At 37.2% G+C, this 22,061-nt stretch overlaps 1 protein-coding gene across 3 annotated transcripts in view; it reads left to right on the top strand.

Annotated features, from left to right (window-relative positions):
- The window catches only part of LOC134168987 (pro-neuregulin-3, membrane-bound isoform-like), a 174,092-nt gene that overhangs the window by 92,266 nt on the left and 59,765 nt on the right, over positions 1 to 22,061 (top strand). The window contains exon 1 of one of the 3 annotated variants that reach the window (XR_009966715.1): positions 3,464 to 3,957. The exons of the other annotated variants lie outside the window; for them this stretch is intronic. The gene's annotated coding sequence lies outside the window, so the exon portion shown is untranslated. Of the gene's footprint in view, positions 1 to 3,463; positions 3,958 to 22,061 lie in introns of those variants that run through there. 3 annotated transcript variants of the gene reach the window in all.

The following is a 22,061-nucleotide window of genomic DNA, read 5'->3' as shown; positions in this document are numbered from 1 at the left end:
TTGTAATTATATGTGTAATGCATCTCAGTGTTTCCAGATTTTAGGTAAATCTAGTATTTGAAGCAAATGTTGTACTTTATAGCTACTGTTTTATTGAACATTTGTCATGAATGGGCGTTCTGTGTTCTCATATGATAGAAAAATTATGCAGAATTGTGCAAACCCCTAGCATTATAGCACTGAAATATAACATTAGCCATTTCAGTGTTCACCTATTATTTCCCTATTTTTTATCAGGAGGTCCGTGTAAGTACCAAATGCTGGAAAATAAATCTGAATTAACAAAAAAATGTTGCCTGAACTTTTTTCAAAACAGCAATTTCAGAATCTGATTCCTTGGAGAACAAAACATGCAATATATTACTGCATTTTCAGCAGGACTTTGTGCTTCCAGATTGATTTACATTTTAAATTGCCCTGAAAGCATTAATTACTGAGCTAACATAGGAAGTACGGTATAGAAGAAAGAACTGTTTAGTTTATAAATGGTTCTAGAAATGCTTAATGACTTCAAAATATGTAAAGACTAATTGTCCTACAGAGTTTGTAACCATTCTGTTAGTAATGTTGAGTTGTACTATTTGCAATATTAACTGTTACATGATAAACAAGGGTTTGCCAACTTTGAATGAAATCAGCCCAGTTTAAAGCTGCTGTGTCAAAATTAGTCAACTCATATTAAAAAATGTCAAATATTAGAATAGCTAAGATGAAAAAAATCATTGCAGTGCTTATGTGTCTATTTAAAATATGAAAATATAAACATCAATTTGAAAATTTTATAAACTTTTGAAGATTAAATTCTGGCTACAGCAGGATATTAGTGCATTTCTAAAGTATGATTGTTCTGGAATTCTGATACTACTCCAGTAAATTTGAGTATATAAAGAAATCCCAAATGATGATGATAGTTTGTTTACATACCAGTATCAGTGATCCTTCTTACTTTACTTCCTTCTCCTGAGTTGTAGAGTTTTAGCGTATTAAATGTTTGCTTATTTTTGATCCATGTAACTTTTTTGATGGGCAGTACACAGATAATCATTAATTATTGGATCTTATAATCATGAAGGCAAAGAGAAGAAGACTAAAAATCCCTTACTCGGGTGAACTCGGTGGAAGAATTACCTGTAAGAAACTCCCAAGTTTACAGATCCTAACAACAGACTCATTGCTAGGGCAGTATGTTAGAGTCCTCATATCTTTATTTTTTTATATTTTTTTTATTCTGGTTTTTCTTGTGCAACTTCCTCTGTCCTGTGGTGGGTGGTACGATCTGGCAATTTGAACTGGGAAGCAGGAAATAAGTTCTTTTGCAGACTGTGCCAAAAAATGTCCTTTATTGGAACTTTAAACATGAATTCATAATACTTTCAAAGGATTGAAGGATGTAATAGCATTGAATTCTCCAGATATCGTGCTCTTAAAATAACATGATCCGCAGTGAGAAAAAAAGTCATTCTAAACATACTTGAAGATAGTATGATTTTTGAGATCAGGCAGGTCAGAGCAGTAATGTGAAGGCTTACGAATAGTTTTATCATTTTTCCTTTCATGCACATACCCAGTAAAACATTATTGTGCATTTGCAGCTGTGGTATTCTGAAAATATGGGAAACAGACCATTTTATCCTGAAAGCTGCTACTAATTTTTAGAGACTTGTGAGTCTTGAGGAAGCCTCCACCAAAGGATTCTGTGCTGTACCTTTTAATAACCTAAGCATGATGGAGACTTTTTTCTGCTCCACATCTCTCTGGTGGGGCTTGATACTGGGGCTCTGAAAGCTGAAATGAAATGAAAATTGTTTTGTATTACAGAATAATCCACATTTTGCTCTGGTCTCTCTCTTATGTCTCAGCTCGTAAAGACTGTGTATGCCAAAGCCTGTATTTAGATGACAAGCTTCTGTGTGCAGCAAGGAAATCTCTTGCTTGAATATACAGCTGGCTTCATGTGTTTCAGTGGAGGATTTTGTGCTTTGACAGCTAAACTGAAAATTTTGCTTAATAATTTATGCGAGTGCAAGTAAATGATACAAATCTGTATGTAGTTGCATGCAATGTCTCTTTCTCATGCAAGAAGTTACTGTTAGGCTGACCTTTTTTATGCTAATTTCTAGAGTGCGCTATAGGAGTGTTTTTTAAAAATTCATCTGTAACAGAGCAGATGTCACAGCTGTGTCTAGCCAGTAATAAAATCTGCTTAGAGAAGAGGCAGGTTTTGTAATGAACTTGTGGATGGCAACCTCTATCATGTTGGAAAATGTGAGATTTGGATTTTAATCAGTTTTCTTTGGACAAATATTTGTATATGGTTTAAAAAAAAACCAAACAACACTGTATTTATAAAAGTAACACAACACACTTTTAATTTCGTGTTGTCTTATTTGCATTAAAATCTCTTAATTCTGCTTATTTCTTATTTCTGCTGATGAGCAGAAATAAGTATCTTAAATACATAATTTAAATTTATCAGTGTGAATATAGGGGCAAGGAATATTTAATTTTTTTAACTGATTAATAATCAAATGGTGCCTATGGTACATGCATTCCCTTCAAAATTTATCCCCAATTTCATGGATGTATTGGACTCATGTTTTAAAATATAAGCTTATATTTAAATTGTTTTGATGAAAATACTGTAGGTATTTGTAAAATTAATAGTGTGTTATTCACAGTTGGGTCTGAATGTATTATTTATTTTATTGTATATTACATTATTTTTGTGTATTGACTTTACTTGCTACGAATGAATCTCATGCAGCTGCTGCAGTTATTTCTAATTAGAAGTGCAGTAGATGGTAAATGGTAAGAACTGATCTGTTTTCCCCAGCCACAATGAGGTTGTTGTAGTGTGAGAATAACCTGCCCTGAAGTGTCCAGCCACAGCAGAGTGCCTGTATTACTCACAGGTATGGTTAATCACTAAGTAAGCAGGTATGTTCTTGCTGGCTCTTGTTCCCTATCCTTTTGCTCTGAACAGGTCTTTTCTTCAGAGAGTTGTTTCTACATCCAGAATTTGATGAAAACACAAACAATCCAGAATTATCAAAGTTCTGATCCATAATTTCTTCTCCAGGATGCCTAGTAAGATGAAGGTTTTGGTATCAACCCATGTCATTTGTTGGTCAAAGAAGACTGAGCATATCTAGTACTTTCTCACAGAGGCAGCCTTTTCTGCCTCCTGAGAGGTGTAAGGATATACTAAGTCTCTATGAAAGAAAGCTTTGATGTGTCTCAGCTAATATCATTAATAAAATATTATTATGCAGATATGTTCTGTTTCCTTCCTGTTTCCACTATAGCTGCAATGTGTAACCTTGAAGGATAAGTCACCTAGCCAAAATTAAAATCCTTGCCTTCAAGATGAAAGCATGTTCTCCTCCACAATGGTAGCCAGTGCTTTAATCTCAGTAGATCACTGACCGTGCCATCCAGTTGTGCTATGGTGTGTTCGAATATTTGAACACTTGCAGAGGGAGACTTGCTGTACATATTGCCAATATAGCCCAGCTGAAGTTGATGACCTTTATTACCTCTTTGACTTACGGCCAAGCTGCTGACCAACCTCAGCTGCGGCTGGGAGCAGCCATACAAGAGCTGTGTGGAGAGATATTGAAAACACCTGGGAGCACAGTCTGGGAGTGCTGCTGTTGACCTGCCCCTGTAGGAAGCCTGCTGTGGGCAGACTTATGAGGGTTTTTGGCTTTTCTGAAGGGAAAACTAAAACTTTGATGACTAAGAGTGTTGGTGAGTCTGGAGCCCTGACTTAGGGAAGGGTTTAGGATAGGCAACATGACTTGTGGATTTGGAGGCATCTTTCACTCTTGGAGAGATGAACTTGCCTATTTAAAGGTAAAGATTACTAATGGTGTTAGATCTGCTGTATCAAGGCTAGCTAAGGCTTACTTTGCAGTTTGAGCTTGAAAGAAGAGCAGCTTGTGGATCCCACTGCAAGTAAGTAAGGGCTATTTTGTGTTGTGGTATTGTTGTTTATTTTCTTGTTATAGCCGTGTTCATGTAGTGACCCGCAGGCTGTTTTATAAAACTTCATTTGTCCTTCAACTTGCTTTCCTTGCAGTTTTTTGTTTTTTTTTTTTTTTAATGCTGAAGTGAGGGCTGGATGAATTGTGCTAAAGGCAGTAGATGTTGGTTTTTCATATGTAATCTGGTTGTTGTGGATATGGTTCTGTGTCTGGAGGGGGTGATGATGGCAGGAAACAGCAAATATTTGGTGCAAGTCATAGCCTTGTCAAACCTATGGATAGTCCCAGAAACAAAGTATGGTCCCTGTCAGTTGCAATAAGGAGAAAACTTATCATAGGTATCTGTGTACTGTGTCTGAGTAGAGGAAGTGCCAACCTCTGGCTTTGTTACTGATGCTCTAAGTATAATGAAGACTGATGCTTGTGATCTTGTGATCGGCCTTCTTACTGGTCCTGTTGCTTGAGCATTATATGCCAAACAGACAACTTGTTAATATATCAAACCTGACCGAAGTTATTCTGCACAGCAGCAGCAGAGTTACTGTGTTTAGCAGATTAGGAAAATGTCCTTCTGGGTGATAGTGTAGAGGGTTTATTATAGCTTGTGTCACATTGGCTAAATGCAGCTCATGAAATCACTAACACTGAATTATTCTTACGATGCTGGGTAAATACTGATATCTGTAAAATAAAGAAGCTAGTGGGTGTGGATATGTGTAAAACCTAGTAAACTGCTAGGAAAATATTTTAATCTCTTTATTGTGTTGATTTCTTCGTATATGTTAAAATATTACCGTAGTATCCCTCTTCACAGTAACTAAAGTGGTAAAGAAATTTACTTTGTAGAGCTTGAATCTATATTTGTTACTGGTGAAAGCCATGCAGCTGCTCTAACTTTCATGGACAACAAATTCCAGCTCTGAGACTCTCCCTCTAGCTTCTGCCTAGACATAGTGTACTTCAGTTTAAATATGATCTGTCAATGTAAAGATGCGCGACCTTACATGATCAGAAGCATATGCACCACCTTCTGTGGCTATGAGTAAAGCTGTTTGCTTCCTGATTCAGCCTAGCTCTGTAACGCATTTAAAATGTAACTTTACATAATTCACATAAAGAGGAAATTCTCTTGTATGTGGATCCAGGATACAGCTTTGTCAACTGGCACCTGGAAATCGGAGAAAAGGAGTAAATGGAAAGGCTTGGATCAAGTTTGCAACTTAAGAGCCAGTTTTTGAGCTAATGTGTATAATCCTCAGGTAAAGTACTGGAAATGGAGTAATTGTGGGAAACCGAGATGCATTTTATTTTTCAGGTGCTTTTTATGAGTTTAAAAATGGTTGTTTCTAAACAAACAGCTGTGTAACAGATAAAATCCTGTCTTCACTAGAACTGAAAGTTAAACAAAGCTGAACAAAGCTATCTTTTGTACGAAGTCAGTAAGGTTCCAATGATTTTTTGTTTTAGAGAGAAAAGAAAATGTGTTTATGTTGCTCTGTAAGAAGTTTGTGTCCTTTCATGTTTCTTCTGAAGGTATCTTGTTCAGATGTGAAAATTTCTCAGGTATGCTTTTAATCCACAGCAGAACAAATTACCATATCTGTAGAGAAAAAAAATGGGGCTCAACCAAGTTATTTGGTCATGCTCCTTTTTCTGCATCATCAGAGTGGAATTTGAAAATTCTTTTGCTTAACTGACAACCTAAATCCAGAAAAGCTGTCATAATACAAGATTTGCTCTACTGTGAATAGTCAACCATAATAATATGCATAATTTGAGAGCTGAAGCAGAAAAAATGATCAAGAAGATATTTTTATAAATGTTCATTATAAACTATTATTTCAATTTAATGTAAAAGCTTGTAAATGAATGAGAATTCTCAAATGTGTCTGATACAGTGCTATACGAACAGTTGCATTTTGTGAAAATTGGTTTTACAAAGTGAATTTGGACAAGTAGAAAAACAGCTTGCTAGCTGGGTTGGGGGAGCAACAAGCATCAAGCAAGGACAGAGCATGAATGAAAAGCAAGGGTTTTATCTAAAGTTGGGAGTTTTTCAAACAGTGTAAGCTTATGAAATGCAAGCACAGATTCCCTGTTTTTATGAGTATTTAAAATTGGCTATCATCACAGCATATACTTTAAGTAAAATGAAAAAAAATAAATCCCTCCTAGAGAGCAAAGAAAATATCCTAATAAATGTCTAATACCCTCTGTAGTGTTCAGTATATCATCATAATTATTAAATAGATGGAAATGGGTGCCTTAAGAACCAATTTTATGTGTGCCCCATGCTTCACTAGATCTCGCAGATCTGTCTTGTACTGCTAATTAAAACTATATTGCAATAAAGAGAAACACTGCAATAAAGAGATGTGATTCATTGCTAACAAGTACCTGTTAATGTTACTTCTTGTTTGTGATGGAGAGATTTAATCATAATCTAATGTAGTATCAGCACTATTGACCACATCCCATAGGAAACATGCCCATCTTTGGATGTCATAAGGAGGTAGCAGTTAACTTGATACTAATGTGCACATTTCTTGACGATGGGTACCATTTAACTTGATCCTAGAGATGTTTCTGCACCAAGTTGCTGTATGTGGGTTATATGTCAATATTGATACAGATTGAAATCTGAGATACTGCCTTTACGAAATGAATGATGTGGTCTAGCACTCCCCCTCTGCTTGCCAGTTCAGAGTGACTTTGAGATGGTTTTCTCTGGTAAGTAGAGAACAATGAACTGCTTAGGTGAGAGCTTAGACACAGGGGTGCAGGTGAGAGAAGGCATCTGACTTTGTCTTGCATTAACCCGAAACAAACCCTGCAATGGCTAACATCACTGAAAAGAAACATTGTTTTGTTTGGAGTTGTCAATACAAAATAAGTGAAAAAGATAGGCTTTTTGTTTAAAATTTTCTTCAAGATAGGTTGGAACTTGGCTTACACTGCTGAAGCTGATGTGCATGCTATATGTACCCTCATCTAGACTCAGCTGTTTTTGCTATAGGTGTTTCTGAGGTTCATAGATGCACCTATGCTTTTCTTGTTTAAAATAATTCTTCTTTTAATTAAAATAGTCATGAAAGTACACTGAAGTCTGTTGGGAATATATATATATGGATGTAAATGGCTTGTTACAAAGGATTGTAGAAGATAAAGGAGGTTTTTGTTCCTTCTCCTAAAGAAGGAGGACGGTTTAGTGCTTGATTAAATAAGCAGGTAGTCTCTAAATGTTCACATTTTGTAATTACACAGTTGAGGTATGTCAGCATCAAAACCTCAGACAGTTAAAATTCCCAGTTCAGACATCTTCCTTAGACAGCAAAGACTGAATCGTACATTTGGCAATTGACTTCCATAATGCAGTTTTTCAATATATATATTTTTTCAACTTAAACATTCCAGGCTGTGATTTTTCTTTTTTTTTTTTTCTGTTCTTGTCTAGCCCTTGGTATCACAACTGTAACAGTTACCATGTAGCTGTTGTAATATCAGAATGTAGCTTTAATTTTTTTACACAAATACTAATTTTTTAGTACTGATACTATACATAAAATATTTGTATAAAAATTACAGTATTATTTTATGTGTAAGCAATAAAAGAAAATTGTTCGTAATGCAAATGAAACCTGAAATCTTGTCTTTAGCTTCCATCATGATTTGACAAAACAGCTTTACAGTCAACTGTTCTTAATCAAACCTGATACTTGTCTTTTTCCAGTATACTGGATCATTCAGTGTACATAGAAAGAGAACACGATCATTTTTAGCCATAAATTTTTAATGGCTTTTTAACTAGCTGGAAGAGAGGACGGTTAGGGGGAGAAGGCAGGCTAATGAAGGAGGGTTGTGAGTGAAGTGTGGTGGTATAGTCTTCTATGAGTTTTGACTGTGATACTATAGTGAAGTACTCTTGAACCAAATGCAAAGATGTTAAGGATTTCTGGGCAATGCCTAATTTGTTGTCTGTTTTCCATAGGAAACCTCAGTATCAAGTAAGCAAAGAGTTATTTATCCTGTGGAATAGGAGTGCTGGAATAGTTAGGCAAATCCCAATATAGCATTATTTTTTTCAGTTTAAAATGTATGGCTTATGTAGTTGACTTCTATTACAGCTTTTTCCATGCTATTTCTGGTGCCCATTTTTTACACCTCCCGTGTATCAGGAGTTCTGCTAAAAGAATGAATCTCTGACAACCAGAGATTTGAGCAAGACATAATTTCTTAGTCTGCCATCCAGAGAAAGTATCCAGTATGCAGTATAAATTCTGTAGTTTCTTGCTCTTTTGCTGTATTGCTTCTGATATCATGTTCTTGGCTGTAGATGATGGCACTCACCTCTTTAGAGCATAATAGCTGAGTAGGTGTAGAGTGATTCAAAGAGCGTTTTCTGTAAAGCAGTGTAATAAAATATTTACAAGATTTGATGTAATGAACTAGGCAATTATGTGTGAATTGTACTGTCTTTAGTTGGTTAGAATAGGCAGCCTGCAAACGTTTGCAGAAGCTCCTTTAACATAGTTTCCAAATCATGTTTTATGGAGCGAGAATATTGTTACCTCCTACATAAGGTTTCATTTCATTGCAGTGCTTACTGTGGAGCATGCAAATATTTACAGTTGAACTTTGGAAAAAGGAGGTCAAGAATTCTATTAACACTTATAAATGAAGTTTGTATGAGGATGTGTGTATGTTGAACCTGGCAAAGATGAGAGAACAGGTGATGAGTTGCTCATTTTGGAAGGTCATGAGCAATTCCACATTCTCCAGGTATCTTTCGCCAGTCTTTTAATGCTTCTGATGTGAAACTGCATTAACCTCTTGCTTTCCCTGCTTAGCTGGCCATCTTTCTACAAAGCCTGTGCTGCCCAGCTGTTACTCAGAGCCTTGTCTACCTTCTTCTTGCAGCTTTTACGTTGATACTATAAATGTGTGCAAGTACCAGCATATGCAGTGTTTCTGCAAGTACAATTTAACTATCTGATTTCTTTTGAGGTCATGATAAAACTTTTTACAAATGTATCAGACCTGATTTTATTCTAGTATGTTACCCTTCATTTATCAGGCAAAGGGCTGCAAATCTCAAACAGTAGGCAGTGATACACTACTTATTTTGTGCTGAAAAATACAAGAGTTTGGTACAAGTTTGCAAGTTCAGAGACAGTCATATAACAGTGCAAAGAGCAACTAACTAGTTCTGCTACAACTTTCTTTTGGCTATGCAATACTAATATATACATTCACTTAGAAGTGTTTTTCTGCACTAAGTACAGGAAGGACCTTAAATATTAGAAGTGAGACTGCCAGTTCTGACATGGACTCCTAATGCAAAATTGCTGGAATACTTTAATGTCCAAACTGCTCAGTTCCAAAGGAAAATTGATTCATTTTTCATCAGTTTTTGTATCACTGTTACTCTGTAATCTTCTCAAGGCAGACGGTAAAATGCTTTGATCTTCATGTTAGCCACTTGGCATTACTTTCCAAAGTTCCAGTCAGCTGCCTTGTTTGAAGAAGTTAATTGGGCCACTGAACGCAGCTTCTTTTTTCTGCATAGATATTTTGCCTTAATGACTATTCTGCATTCTCTTCTCTGACTGGTTTTGATTCTGTGTAGAAGGGGTGTATATGCAAGTATTTTTATTATGGATATTGCATCTGGCTTTATTTATAAATGAAAATAGGAAAATGGTCAATCTACAACTCTCATATTTCCAGTAAACTGAGACACACTCTCATATTTTTAACTGACCACTGATGTGTTCAAGTATGTGTGATTTAGTACTGCAAGGGCATCTTGATTGGAGTTTGATCCCTTTAACTCTTAAACTTTCCTCTGCTCGTCAATGTCTGCTCATCAGTGTCTTCTCCTCTGTGGCCTCACCTAATGGGAATGGAGCTGATGAATAGTAGTCTGTGGGGATATGTATTAGGGAAGTACTGGCCTGCATTTAGATGCTTCAAATATTCATTTGTGCCGCAGGCTGATCAATGTCTTTGGTTATCATCAGTTTGCAATGTATGGGTTTACAGCTGAGAAACAGGGAGTGGGGGCTGCTGGTGGACTACTGTTGTATAATCATTTACCTGAAGGAAAAAAAAAAAAAAAACAACAAAAAAAGTTGAATTTGTGAAACAATACAAATTGTTTCTGCTGCCATCTCCTGTGGGCCAATTTGAAATTCCCAGTGTGTATGCTCCAAAAATAATAACTGTTCATAGAAATATGATTGGGCTTTGATCCATACTATGAATAACTATGCACACCTTCAGGAAAATGTACTAATTTCTTTTGATATCTCATTGATTTTTAAATGAGAGGCTGGAAATCGGTGGAGGAGTAAACCTTATTTTTCATAAAAGCACAGAATGAGTAAATAGCATTGCCAGCTTTAAACAATGAGAAAATAGAGGCTGAAGGGAAATTTGCTCTTTACTGTCTGTCGTTTTTTTGTCTTGCACAATCTCATGCTTGTAGTGCATAAAAAGCATTATTAGTGATGAGCAGATTCTTAACTTAAACCCCAAAGGGAGGAATGAAGCTGTAAGTGCAGTACATGAGAGATTCATAATAGTGAGGTCATTTTTGGAGCTTGCTAATTTCTAAGGACTTTTGTAGTAGAGCAGAAAATAGGCAGCCACCTTTGTCCTCATTGACTCATTTTCGTATATATTGCAGAGAGATAAACTCATATTTTTTTTAATTTTACATATGGCACATAATTCTTGCTAAACTCAATAGAAATGTGTTGAAAATGACTTAAAAAAAAGTGTTAGGCCATTATGTAACAGAGAATTCACTGTGTTGTGAATAGCTGAGTAATGGGATGCTCTTCAATATATATATTTTAATATTTACCTGATTTTAAAATTTTACTTGTTTTTTTTTAATATTTACTTGTTTTTAAAGGTTGTCTGTATAGTCTAACAGGTAACATTTAAAAATCGCTTCCAATTTTGGGTTGTTCCTCTATATTAAACATAGCTCCATTAAAAACAAAGTAGTTTCTTCATGTTGGTGTAGGCTAGATGCACTTCTATTTAAGTGATTATTTAAAAAGCATATGTGGTAACTTTGGCCACTGGTAAAAAGCATGGTGTATTTATGCTATGTGATGGTGTTGTAGGGAACTGGTACAAGCAATGTAGTAAGTCACTGAGTTTACAGGCTATTGAAGCAAAGTGAATTTGTTCATCCTCTTAGTCTTTTGGAATATGTGCCATGCTAAACCTGAGGTATATGAGGTACTTTCCTGCAGTTTCACTTGTTTTGATCATTCTTTATTTTTTCTACATAATCAGGTATATTCTTTAAGTCAAATAATGACATTGAGGTCAAATAAACCCAATAGTACTGGGAGATTGATAGATTTATTGCATAAGTCTCGCTGTAAAAGTGATGATACAAAGTTCGTAATGACTAATACTGATATCAGCATACATGAGAGGTGTTTTTTTTTTTTTTTTGTAATATTTGTGTTACTGAAAGCTTTAATTGAATTACAGCCTGAGAGTAGTGATGTTTGTTTGTTCGCAAGTCTGCTCCATGAAGACAGGGTATTTCACGGTAGCTATGTTGTAGTAAGTCTTAGTGCGTACTGGCAGTGTGTGCTTGTCTAATGTTTGAGATGTTCTAGTTATTTTATTGTGGTCCAGTACAAAAGAAGGACAGCAAATCTACCAGCTCCCTTGTGTCCAAAGCAATGAGATGTCCACTCCATTTGGCTGTTAACACACCTCTCCTTTTGTCTAGTGTGGGTTCAAGACGTTGCCTTGGGCTATATGTGTTTATAAGAATTAATGCAGTGTGACATCATGCCTGAAAGGGGTGTTCTAATTCAGTTAATAATGTTACTAATAGCTTTATGTTCAGAGAAGTATAACACAGCTGCTCATCATTATTCTGAGCTTATTTTTGTCAATATCAGTTTTTTTACCATGTATTCTATTAATGTTTCCATGTTTTTACATATTTCTTTTCTTCTTGCTAAATGCTACTAGTATTATCTTGTTTAAAAGATCTTTTAGTTCCCCGATGTGATCAACCTCTTCCTAATCTGTGATCCACATTTATGAGGGAAGTTACATTAATGCTACTTCAGTCCCGCTCCTTATTTAATGTTCATCATCTTGGCAATTTTTCCTATTAGAATATGCAATTGTGGATTTCAAAAAGCTATCTTGCTTGGGCAGAGAGTGAAACTAAGCTCTCTGAACTGATCTCTCAAAAGGTAACACGGTTGCTTTTCTGAGTGTCTTTGAAGTCTAAGGGTGTTAAAGAATAATAAGCTATATCAGTGTTGTGAGGGTTGGTTGGTTTGTTTTGTTTGGTGGGAGACTGCAGTTCTGTTTATGTTGTTAAAATGCAGTGGCTAATGAGATCTTGAGGTCTGTCTATGCTGCTGACAAATATAATTGCAAATGTAATCTAGTTCAGGTTTCAAAAACAACTCAGCATGGCAGTTCCAAGGTCTCTGTGCAGCATCAAAGCCCTCCCAAGATACTGGTAAAAAAACTTTGCTGTAGCAAATGCTATTGCTATTGCAGTTAAACTGCAGCTGTTGTGTTGGGAACTGGAGATTTGCAAAAGTGACCAAAACGGCAAACAAGGTACCCATGCACTCTGAAAACGTGTAAATCGCTTTAGAGAATCTGAGACTGTCATGGGGCTTGTGTTCCTTTTTTTTTCTTTTTTTATTTAAAAAAAATGCCAAACTTTATCCAGGATTTTACCCAGTAGAAGTAGATGAGAACTTCAGATTACTTTTTTTCATCCTCCATCAGGATACTTACGAAAAAGGAGAGTTTTGATGGAATGATGTCATCAAAAGTTGAGCAACATTTTGTAAGCACCAGTATGCTTTCTTTTGTGCTTTTGTTTTCAAGAAGTTCATGTTCTGGTTTCCAACTAACTTTTTATTTAATAAGTATATTTAATGTTGAAACTGTGTTTGTGGGTTGTTCCCCCTTACTTTAGAGGGAGGGAGAGAGGAGAGTAGTGTAGAGCATAGCACAGCAATGGGTAACCACACTTGAGCCTGTTTGCTATAGGAAGTTTTGTTTTGATATCTCAAGCTTTCTTGGCTCCCGCTGAACTGTGCGGTAACATCACTTCCGAAAATTGTGTATACTACAAGCTGCTCTTTATGAGCTGTTTTGTCTAAATAGATGAGTAATAGACAAGAACTGGATTCATTTCTATTAGAGGGAGATCAAAAACATCTACAAAACTTAGTATGTAATTTATGCTTCTAACTAGAGCTGCATAGGGTACTGGAAAACTGGTAGTGGAGGCTAAATGTCTTTCTGATTTGTTGTCACAGGGGAGACAGAGCTGTAACTGCTGTGAATAGGAAGTTTTGAAGCTACTAGAGGAACTGAAGCACATGTTGTGGGAGATGGTAGTTTGTCCAGGTCTTCATCCTTAGTGGGAATTTGAGCAGACAGTGCAAAGAGAAAGATCTTGCAACCCTTTCTAGTTTCTGCTGAAGCTTAGATGGAGTTAATACTTTTTTGACAATTTTTTTTCCTCTGAAAAATTGGGTGACTTGCAACCACAGCATAGTATCCTCATGGAGTTTTAATCAAATAGGCAACACGTGCAATATGAATGAATAATAGGTAATAAGCGAACATTTTCCAAGAATAAAAATGACAAAGCTAAGAAAGCATATTTACAAAAAATCTTCAGATCTGTGTTTATCTGAAGGTTGTGGAAAAGGATGAGGTTACTTATAGTCACGGCAAATTGAATGTGTCCCAACTCTTTGACTGGAATGATTTGATGCCATCTGGGTGTAAGTGTACCTGTGGATGGATTACTTTTTCCAAGGGGTTGTAGCTGTTTGTTCAAAACCTGTACATTTATTAACATACTTTTAGAAAAAAATAGGCAAACATTACTTTAACAGCAGGTAGAACCTGCTAATGCAAAATAAGTATGACTACTTCCCTTCTGGAAAGGTAATTCTCTAATTAGGCTCCAACCCTTCAGCGCTTGAAGATTTGTGGGTGTGAATAATTTTCAGATTACTTAAGTCACATAAAAATAAAATAACGGATTCCTGCAGAGCCAATAGAACTTTATTTGTAGCTGAGGTGTTTCTTGAGTCTGGATCACATTTGGCAGGAGGAACAGGTATTGATTCTCCTTATTATCTTCCACACAGCATGTTTCAGACTGAAGGAAGAAGCTCATGTAGAGGTAATTCTTTCCAGTATTGAAATGTGTATATTTTATTGGGGAAACAGAGGGAGGGTGGAAGGGCAAGCGTCAGGGAAATAATACATTGGCCTCTTATGTTTTCCTCTTATTGATTCTTACATTTCCCTATTTCTCAAAGCCTCTACAGTTGGTGACAGTGCCTGTTACTGGGTTCTCTCTCGCATAGTGACCATGCCTTTTAGGTAAAGAAACGTTCTTTTACTCCCTCAGATGGAGAAGCCACCTGTCATCTCCAGCAGCCTGCTCAAGCAGGTTATTTCTTCTAGCTTCAAATCCTGCAGTTAATTTATGCAAAATCTGCTATGACCAGTTCCCAGGTATGAGTAGTTAGTGTTTACTGACATGCACATCAATGGTTTTTAAGTGATACAAAAAAAAGCCACACGTCAGTAGTTGTTTGACAGTACTTCTATTATATTGTCTTTGTTTTCTTTGTCTTACCAGGATGTTGACTTTGAATCATTGTACTGGTATGTTTTTATGTTTTATCAAGCTTTTGGTTACCTGGAATTTTGCCTTTTGAAAATGCTGTGCAATTTATTTTTTTATGTTTTTCTGGGAATAAATTTATTAGGGACTCTAGTTTAACTGCCTATTTTTTACTGTGAAGTCAAAAGATTTTTTTTGCTCCAGCTGGTGGTCTGTTGCTAGCATGCCACCTCAAATGATTCATAAATGTGTGTCTCAGTGGCAGTTTCACTCTAGTCAGGTTCTATAAGAAACTTTCTTCTTGTCATTTAGTGTCTGTTTTAAAATAGAAAGTGTTGAGGATCTCAGCAGCTTTTAAGTGGCTGTTAAATCCATTGCAGCTTGAATTTTAATGGAATGTCATCAACAGCCAGTTGGACTTGCCAGTAGGATCACATTGCCTGCTGGGCTTTGACAGTCCTAGTGCAGTCTGGGGCCACCCTGTGCGTCAGTTGTGGGCACAACCTGGCAAAATCCAGATTGCTGGAGTTAGGAAGAGCCCCCACCTACACCAGGATAGCTGGTGTAAGATGTTGAGTTGTCTCCTGGATGTGGCCTACTATGCACAAGGGGACATTTTGCATTGCATGGTTTAAGGAACGTTAAAACAATCAGAAAGTCGGTTTTATTTTGTTCCCGTTGCTGCTAGTCTGTATGGCGCTGTGATGGAGTTGGTCAGCCAAGGAGCTTAGCCTGAAGAATGTACATGCAAAGAAAAATCACTGTGGCTGCAGGAGTGGATATGCATAAGTAAGAGGTTGTGTATGAGAGTGTGACTTGAGTTAAATGGCTTTTGGCCCTGTCACTCAAAGGTGTGAAACAAAACAGCACAATGGCAAAGCTTGAACAATAGCTGGGTCATCCCAGAAATTCAGGAGATTGGCACAGGGGCTTGTGCATTCCAGTGCTCTGGATTTCCTAGCTCTTTTTAAAAACATAATTCATTCTTTAACTAAGGAAAGCTTATCCCTTGAATTATATATAGTTTGGTTACAAAGGACATAGCAGCCTGTCAATATGTATTCTTCTGTGCCCATGCATTCCTCACCTGCATGTCAGAGTTGATGAGCAGAGCTGTTTCTTGTGTCTTCATGTCATCACATCTTACCTTACAGCTTTCCTTATAACTTATTTGTGCTCAGTTTGAGGGCTTGTAGTATAGCTACTCAGTTTTCAAAACATTCCATGATCATTGTCTCTTTCTCCTTCTTATCAGGCAAAAGTGATTGTTATTCTAAAAGTTGGCAAAGGCAGGCGTTGCTCAATATGAGCATTATAAGTGTTGTTTGTACAAGAAGACTTCTAAACAAATAAAATTTGCTTCTGTTAAAAGATTTCCCCCCCCTACTGTATTGGTTCTAAATACATAATTGCTTTTAATATAAAAAACATTAAAAGAAATTTGATGTAGTAAAACTGGATGTAGGCTTATTGAATCAGAAGACTTGATCTTTCATGATAATTATTTTAATTTTTTTTATGATCTTAACTCTTTGTACTGTGTATGTGATTCAGAAATTGACTTTTGCCATATTAGATAATGGCAATATTAGAGCAAAGCTGTTTGCATAATTCAGTTACTGTGTGCAGTATTGTTGAATTTGCAGTTACATTAGTAGCACATTAATAGAGTTGAGTATGCTGCCTTTTTGGCACACAACCTGGTCCTATAGTTTCACATAATCTCAAGTGCAAGATAGCATGTGTGTTCAAAAGAAGCAGAAGTGACATTATTTAACTGAGGAAAAATCCATTTCTACTTACATTCTAGTTTTCAAGAAATGTAGCCAGTGAAACCACCAACCCTGTTTCTTAGCAGGTTCAGATAGTTACTTCCACATAGTTATGCAGAAGTTGACACAGGATGTGTTACAGCTTGCTTCATTAATTTACAGGATCTTGTTTATTCCCTCAAGTGAGGGAAGGAACGAGCCCACCTTGGACTCCTTCAATTCAAAATACTGTTCTAGTGCAAAATTAGTATCATAAAATTACTTTCACTATGTTCTGTTTTAGTAATGACTTATTATTTTTGTATGTGCTCTCCTCAGCTGCTCACATCATAATAGATTAAAAGTCTTTACTTTTTTATTTTACCTTGTTTTATAAACTTTCTGCCAGAAATGTTAATATGTTATAGCTTGCATTCACTGTAGTAAATTTGGCTGCAAGCACAAATACTCCATTCTTATCCGGTATACCTTTCCTTCAGCCTTATCACGGTTTGTAGCTGAAAGGCTAGCTAGCTGAAAGTTTCATGTTACATGCTACATAAAAGCAGCCTAAGTACTTTAAGCCTCCAAATTCTGCAGTAAATTAGACAAAAGGGTTTTTTGTGACCTTTTGCGTATTGTCTGTGAGAAGCCTCTAAGCTGCTACCAAATAAGGTTTGACTTCCTTTTAGTTATAGTCATTTTGATTCTCTTCTGAAATCCATGAAAAAAAAGAGCTAGAGGAAACTGAGTGATTTGGTCTTAATACCTGTCTTATTTTAGCAGTGCTTTTGTTTACTTAGTGACAATCAAATGCACCCTTTATTTCAGGAATTGTTTTGCTATGGTCTTAATCTATGAAGTTGCAAATCTTTGTATAAACGTACCTTCAAGACTAAGTGATCTCTCTGTCCTGTCTTGCCACGGAATAGCTTTTACCCTCAATCTCATAACACCAGTGAGGCCCCCAAAATCAAGTCTTACTTCATAAGGGTTTCTAAAAGGCTGTGTGTATATGTGTGTTTTTCATGTCAAGTTTTATCTTGTCCCTAAAACTATGTTGTTTCTGAGTTTGTAACTCCAGATATCTCACCTAAACATTTTTCTTGGTTGCTGCAAGAAATGTCAAGAAAATACTGAATTTGTTATGTTTTGACGTAACGGGTAAGGGTTGAAATTAAGTATACATCTCAATGTATGAAGTAAATTTTAATAAAAAATATTTCCCTGTCATTTCCTTGTATAAAGTATACAGCTATGTACTGAGTTTGCATGGCAAGTTTTTGGTAGCAGGAGGGCTACAGGAGTGGCTTCTGTGAAAAGCTGCTAGAAGCTTCCTCTGTGCCAGGCAGAAGCAGTGCCAGCCAGGATGGACCCACCTCTGACCAAGGCCAAAGTCGATCAGTGACCATAGTACAATGGTAGCACGTCTGGGGTAAAACATTTACAAAGCAGTGGGGGGTTGTGGGCGACAGCAGTTGCAGCCAGAGAGAGGAGAGTGAATATGTGAGAAGCAACTGCAGACACAGGATCGGTGAAGATGGTGAGGAGGGTCTCCAGGTACCAGAGCAGAGATTCCCCTGCAGCCCGTGTAGCTTAATGGGGGAGCAGATCTCCAATTGCAGCCCAGAGAGGACCCTATGCTGGAGTAAGGGGATGCCCGAAGGGAGGCTGTGATGCCGTTGGAAGCCCATGTACGCTCCTGGCAAGACCTGTGGCCCTTGGAGAGAGGACACTGGAGCAGGTTTGCTGCAGGACTGGTCACCCAGCAGGTGACCCGCACTGGAGCAGTCTGTTCCTAAAGGACTGCACCCCATGGAAGAGACCCACGCTGGATCAGTCTGTTTCTGAAGGACTGCACCCATGAAAGGGACCCACACTGTAGCAGTTCATAAAGAACTGCAGCCTGTGGGAAGGACTGACATTGGTGAAGTTGATGAAGGACTTTCTCCCTTGGGAGGGGGCCCCATGTCAGAGCAGGGGAAGAGTGTGAGAAGTCCTCCCCCTGAGGAGGAAGGAGCAGCAGAGACAATGTGTGACGAACTGACCACAACCTCCATTCCTTGTCCCTCTGTGCCACTGTGGGGAAAGAAGTTAGAGAAATTGGGAGTAAAGTTGAGCCCAGAAAGAAAGGAGGGGTGGTGGGGAAGGTATGTGTAAGAGGTGGTTTTATTTGTCATTATCCTACTCTGATTTGATTGGTAATAAATTGAACTGATTTTCCCAAGATGAGCTTGTTTTGCCTGTGGTAGCAGTTGGTGAGTGATCTCCATGCACTTATCCCTATACATGAACTTTTCATAGTATTTTAGCTCCCCTGTCCAGCTGAAGAGGGGAGTGACAGAATGCCTTTGGTAGACACCCGGTGTCCAGCCAGGGCAAACCCAGCACAAGCTAAAATACAGATATGAGTTAATTCTTCATTGTAATCGGTGGCTAAAATTGTTGAAAAAAATGGTAAAAGTATATTTGCACATACTTTTAAATGTGAAATAGAGAAAAAAAGGATTAGAACTCTAATGAAGAATGCAGCATTAATTTATTTATATGCTGACCAAAGCCTTGAGGAAGTCAAGCAGGAAATAATTATTTCAAAATAGGTAATTATAGATTTTTTTTTAATAAGTGTTCTTATTTATTGCTAAAAAAGTTGTCAACATTTTAATGAGAGGAGTCTGAGTACAAACCCAAAGTATTAGCGAGTTTATAAGGCTGTCTTTTTCACTGTTCGCTGCCATAAGCAATGTGTATTGCTTCTGAGAGTCAGGTTTGAACATTTCAGCTATGTAGAGATAAAAATAAACCAAACCAGCCTAAAGTCTATATTCTGCTTCCATTGGCTGTAGGGTCTTATTAGATCTGATTAGAAATAAACCAGTTAATTTGCCTTTAGTATGATCCATGCATTCTGTGCTGCTTTTGTGAATCAAATTAAACTGCTCTCTCTAAATTTAGTTAGAACACTGCAGAAATACTCATCTGACAGAAGTGGATTAACCCTTTCTGTGTGTATGCATGTGTGTACCTGCAGGTATATACAAATGAATTTCACTTCATCTGTTCATGGTAGAAATGCAGACTGACTTGGTTTTGCACAGTGCCCATGTGTTGACTAACCCTTATTTTGAGGACACCCGGTGCACTTAAGTGATTTAGGATTTGTGATGAGGTGACTCGTCACCCATTGTCATTTGAATAAATTCAGACATGTCATAGTGTAGCTTCCAGAAGTTCTCATGGGAGCAGTTTACTTACATTGAAGTCACTGAGCCTAGGAATTAAAAAGTTTGGCAGAGCATGCAGAGTAACTGACTTAGAAAAACCCTATCTAAAAAGCATTAGAAACATCTATATCCCAATTAAGGTAAAAAAAACCAAAAACAACCAACCAAACGAACCAAAAATCTAGATAGCACGGTGGGTACTGAAGATAACAGCATGAGTAGAGAAGTGTGTTGAGTGTCATCACGTTTCTCTTAAAACTAGAATTAGTAATGTACAGTGTTTCCTTACCTTTAACATGTTGTAAACAGGTAATACAATTTTTAGAATTTAACTCTTGGGAGGTGTCCAACACCAAATTATTAGTGGTTGTAGAATTATTTGTAAGAAAATTTTTGGACCTTTCATCTGTTGACATTTCCATCAGTTTCAATGAGGGTTCCATATAGAAGAGCCATACAAAAACTATTCTATAAATATAAAAGTGGACTATAGGTATCAAATTCATTGACAAAACTGTATAGATACAGTCACACTTCAGATATCTATATACTTTCTTTTTTTCTTAAATTCAGTGACTAGGAAAGACAGATCACATAGGAAGATACGGATTGCTTGAAAGCAGGTTTGTAGTAGAGCATTCAAGATTAGGCAATAAAGCTGAAAAAAATGATGTAACAGCAAGGCTACATACAGTGCTGGTACAAGTTCTGGTCTTGTAGATTTTTATCTTGTTGGCCATTTGTGATGCTGCCTAAACAGACTAAAGTAGGCCAGGTAAATTTAGCCAGATTACCTAGAAAATTGTGTTTAATTCTTTTCATGGATAGAAGTGCTTTTTTAAAAAAACAAAAAAAGGGGCTGGGGAGGAGGGGAGGCATAGGACTCAAAACCACTCAAAATATCTATGCTTTTACAAGATTTTTTCCTTAATTACTCAATGCAGAGCAGTTTGAAAAGAAAAATGCAGTCATGTAAGCCAAATGCTATCAACATTCAAACCCCAGTAGATTTGTCTGAAGTTATTGTGAACTGTCTTATTCTTATATTTCCTTTAAGGATGTTCAAGTGAATTGTTTTGGCCTTTGAGAGAAAATTAGTTTTGGGTTTGATTGTAAATCATAAGATCTTTCCCTCCTCATGATTAATGAGGTAATCTTAGATCACTAAATTAAGCGATCATTCAAGCAGCTTTAGAGAACTGCTTTGAGAGTATTGGTAAGTAATTTTTTTCAGGGTATGAAGTGTATTTCTAATTACATTAGTAGCTTGAGAAAGGCTGCTCTCTACTTAAGAATGCAATGTTGCTAATACAAGTTGGTTGTATGTGGAGAAACTTCAGCTGTACTGTGTCACACTGCTTAATTTAGAGCAACCAGTTATAACTCAAATTGATTTCAGAGTCCCATATTGCCATTAAAAGGCAATTTCACAGTTGCAGTCAGTGTTGATCGTCATATTTTATTTATTATGCAATCTCTGGAGGCAACAGGAAGGGAAGCGTGAAGTTCTGCCAGGCCAGTTGATCTGCTTCCATACTGTCTTTGGACAGTATGACTAGATTCTGCGATGTACACAGATTTGGACCTCTTGCATTGCCATTTGTAGGTCCAGCCAGTAACAAGGTTGAGCAGTCTTCAGAGAAGCAGATGGGCATGTACACAGCACAGCCATACAGATCAAAGCAGAGTCTGAAAGCAGTGCCATCATTGCTTTATCATCTCTGTCCTCTTCTGCTTCTTAATGTTTGTACAGCTGGGTGATTAATTTATTACTTTTCCTGTCTTTTGCTTCTGATGAATTGTCATTTAATATCTGTATATTCCACTGTCCTGGGTTCAGCAGTAGCAGTTATTTTTCTCCTTCTTAGTAGCTGGTGCACCGCTGTGGTTTTGACTTTCAGCCTGGGAACAGTGCTGGTAACACCGATGGTTTTAGTTGCTGGTCAGTAATGTTTACTCTGACCAAGGACTTTCTGAGTCTCATGCTCTGCCAGGGAGGAGGGGAAGCTGGGAGGAAGCAGAGACAGGACACCTGACCCAAACTAGCCAAAGAGGTATTGCATACCACAGCACATCATGCCCAGTATATAAACTGGGGGCAGTTACCCAGAAGGGCTAGATCAGTGCTCCCGTCGGGCTGGGTATCGGTCAGTGGGTAATCCTTGCAAATTGTGTATTCATTTCAGTTCAAAAGTAGTTTTTCAAGGCACCTAACAGTCTTTTTGTGCCACTGAGATGTCATGTGTTCATGTCCAGCCTCAACAGAAATGCACATCTGTGCAGGATTGTAGGTCCCAACAGCTGGAACATGTTTGCATAAATGTTAGCTTTTACCACTTCCCTGTCAACATTTTGGCTTGTTGTCCTAGGATGTTGATTACCATGGTTCTGGATTTCTATGCCTTATTTCTAACAGTTTTATACATGCTATGATCAA

Source organism: Pezoporus occidentalis, unplaced genomic scaffold, assembly GCF_034315485.1.
Source record: "Pezoporus occidentalis ecotype Australia unplaced genomic scaffold, CSIRO_AGI_Poc_V1 ctg33, whole genome shotgun sequence".
NCBI lineage: Eukaryota > Metazoa > Chordata > Aves > Psittaciformes > Psittacidae > Pezoporus > Pezoporus occidentalis.
Note: the sequence above shows the minus strand (reverse complement) of the source record. Positions and strands in the feature narration are given on the sequence as shown.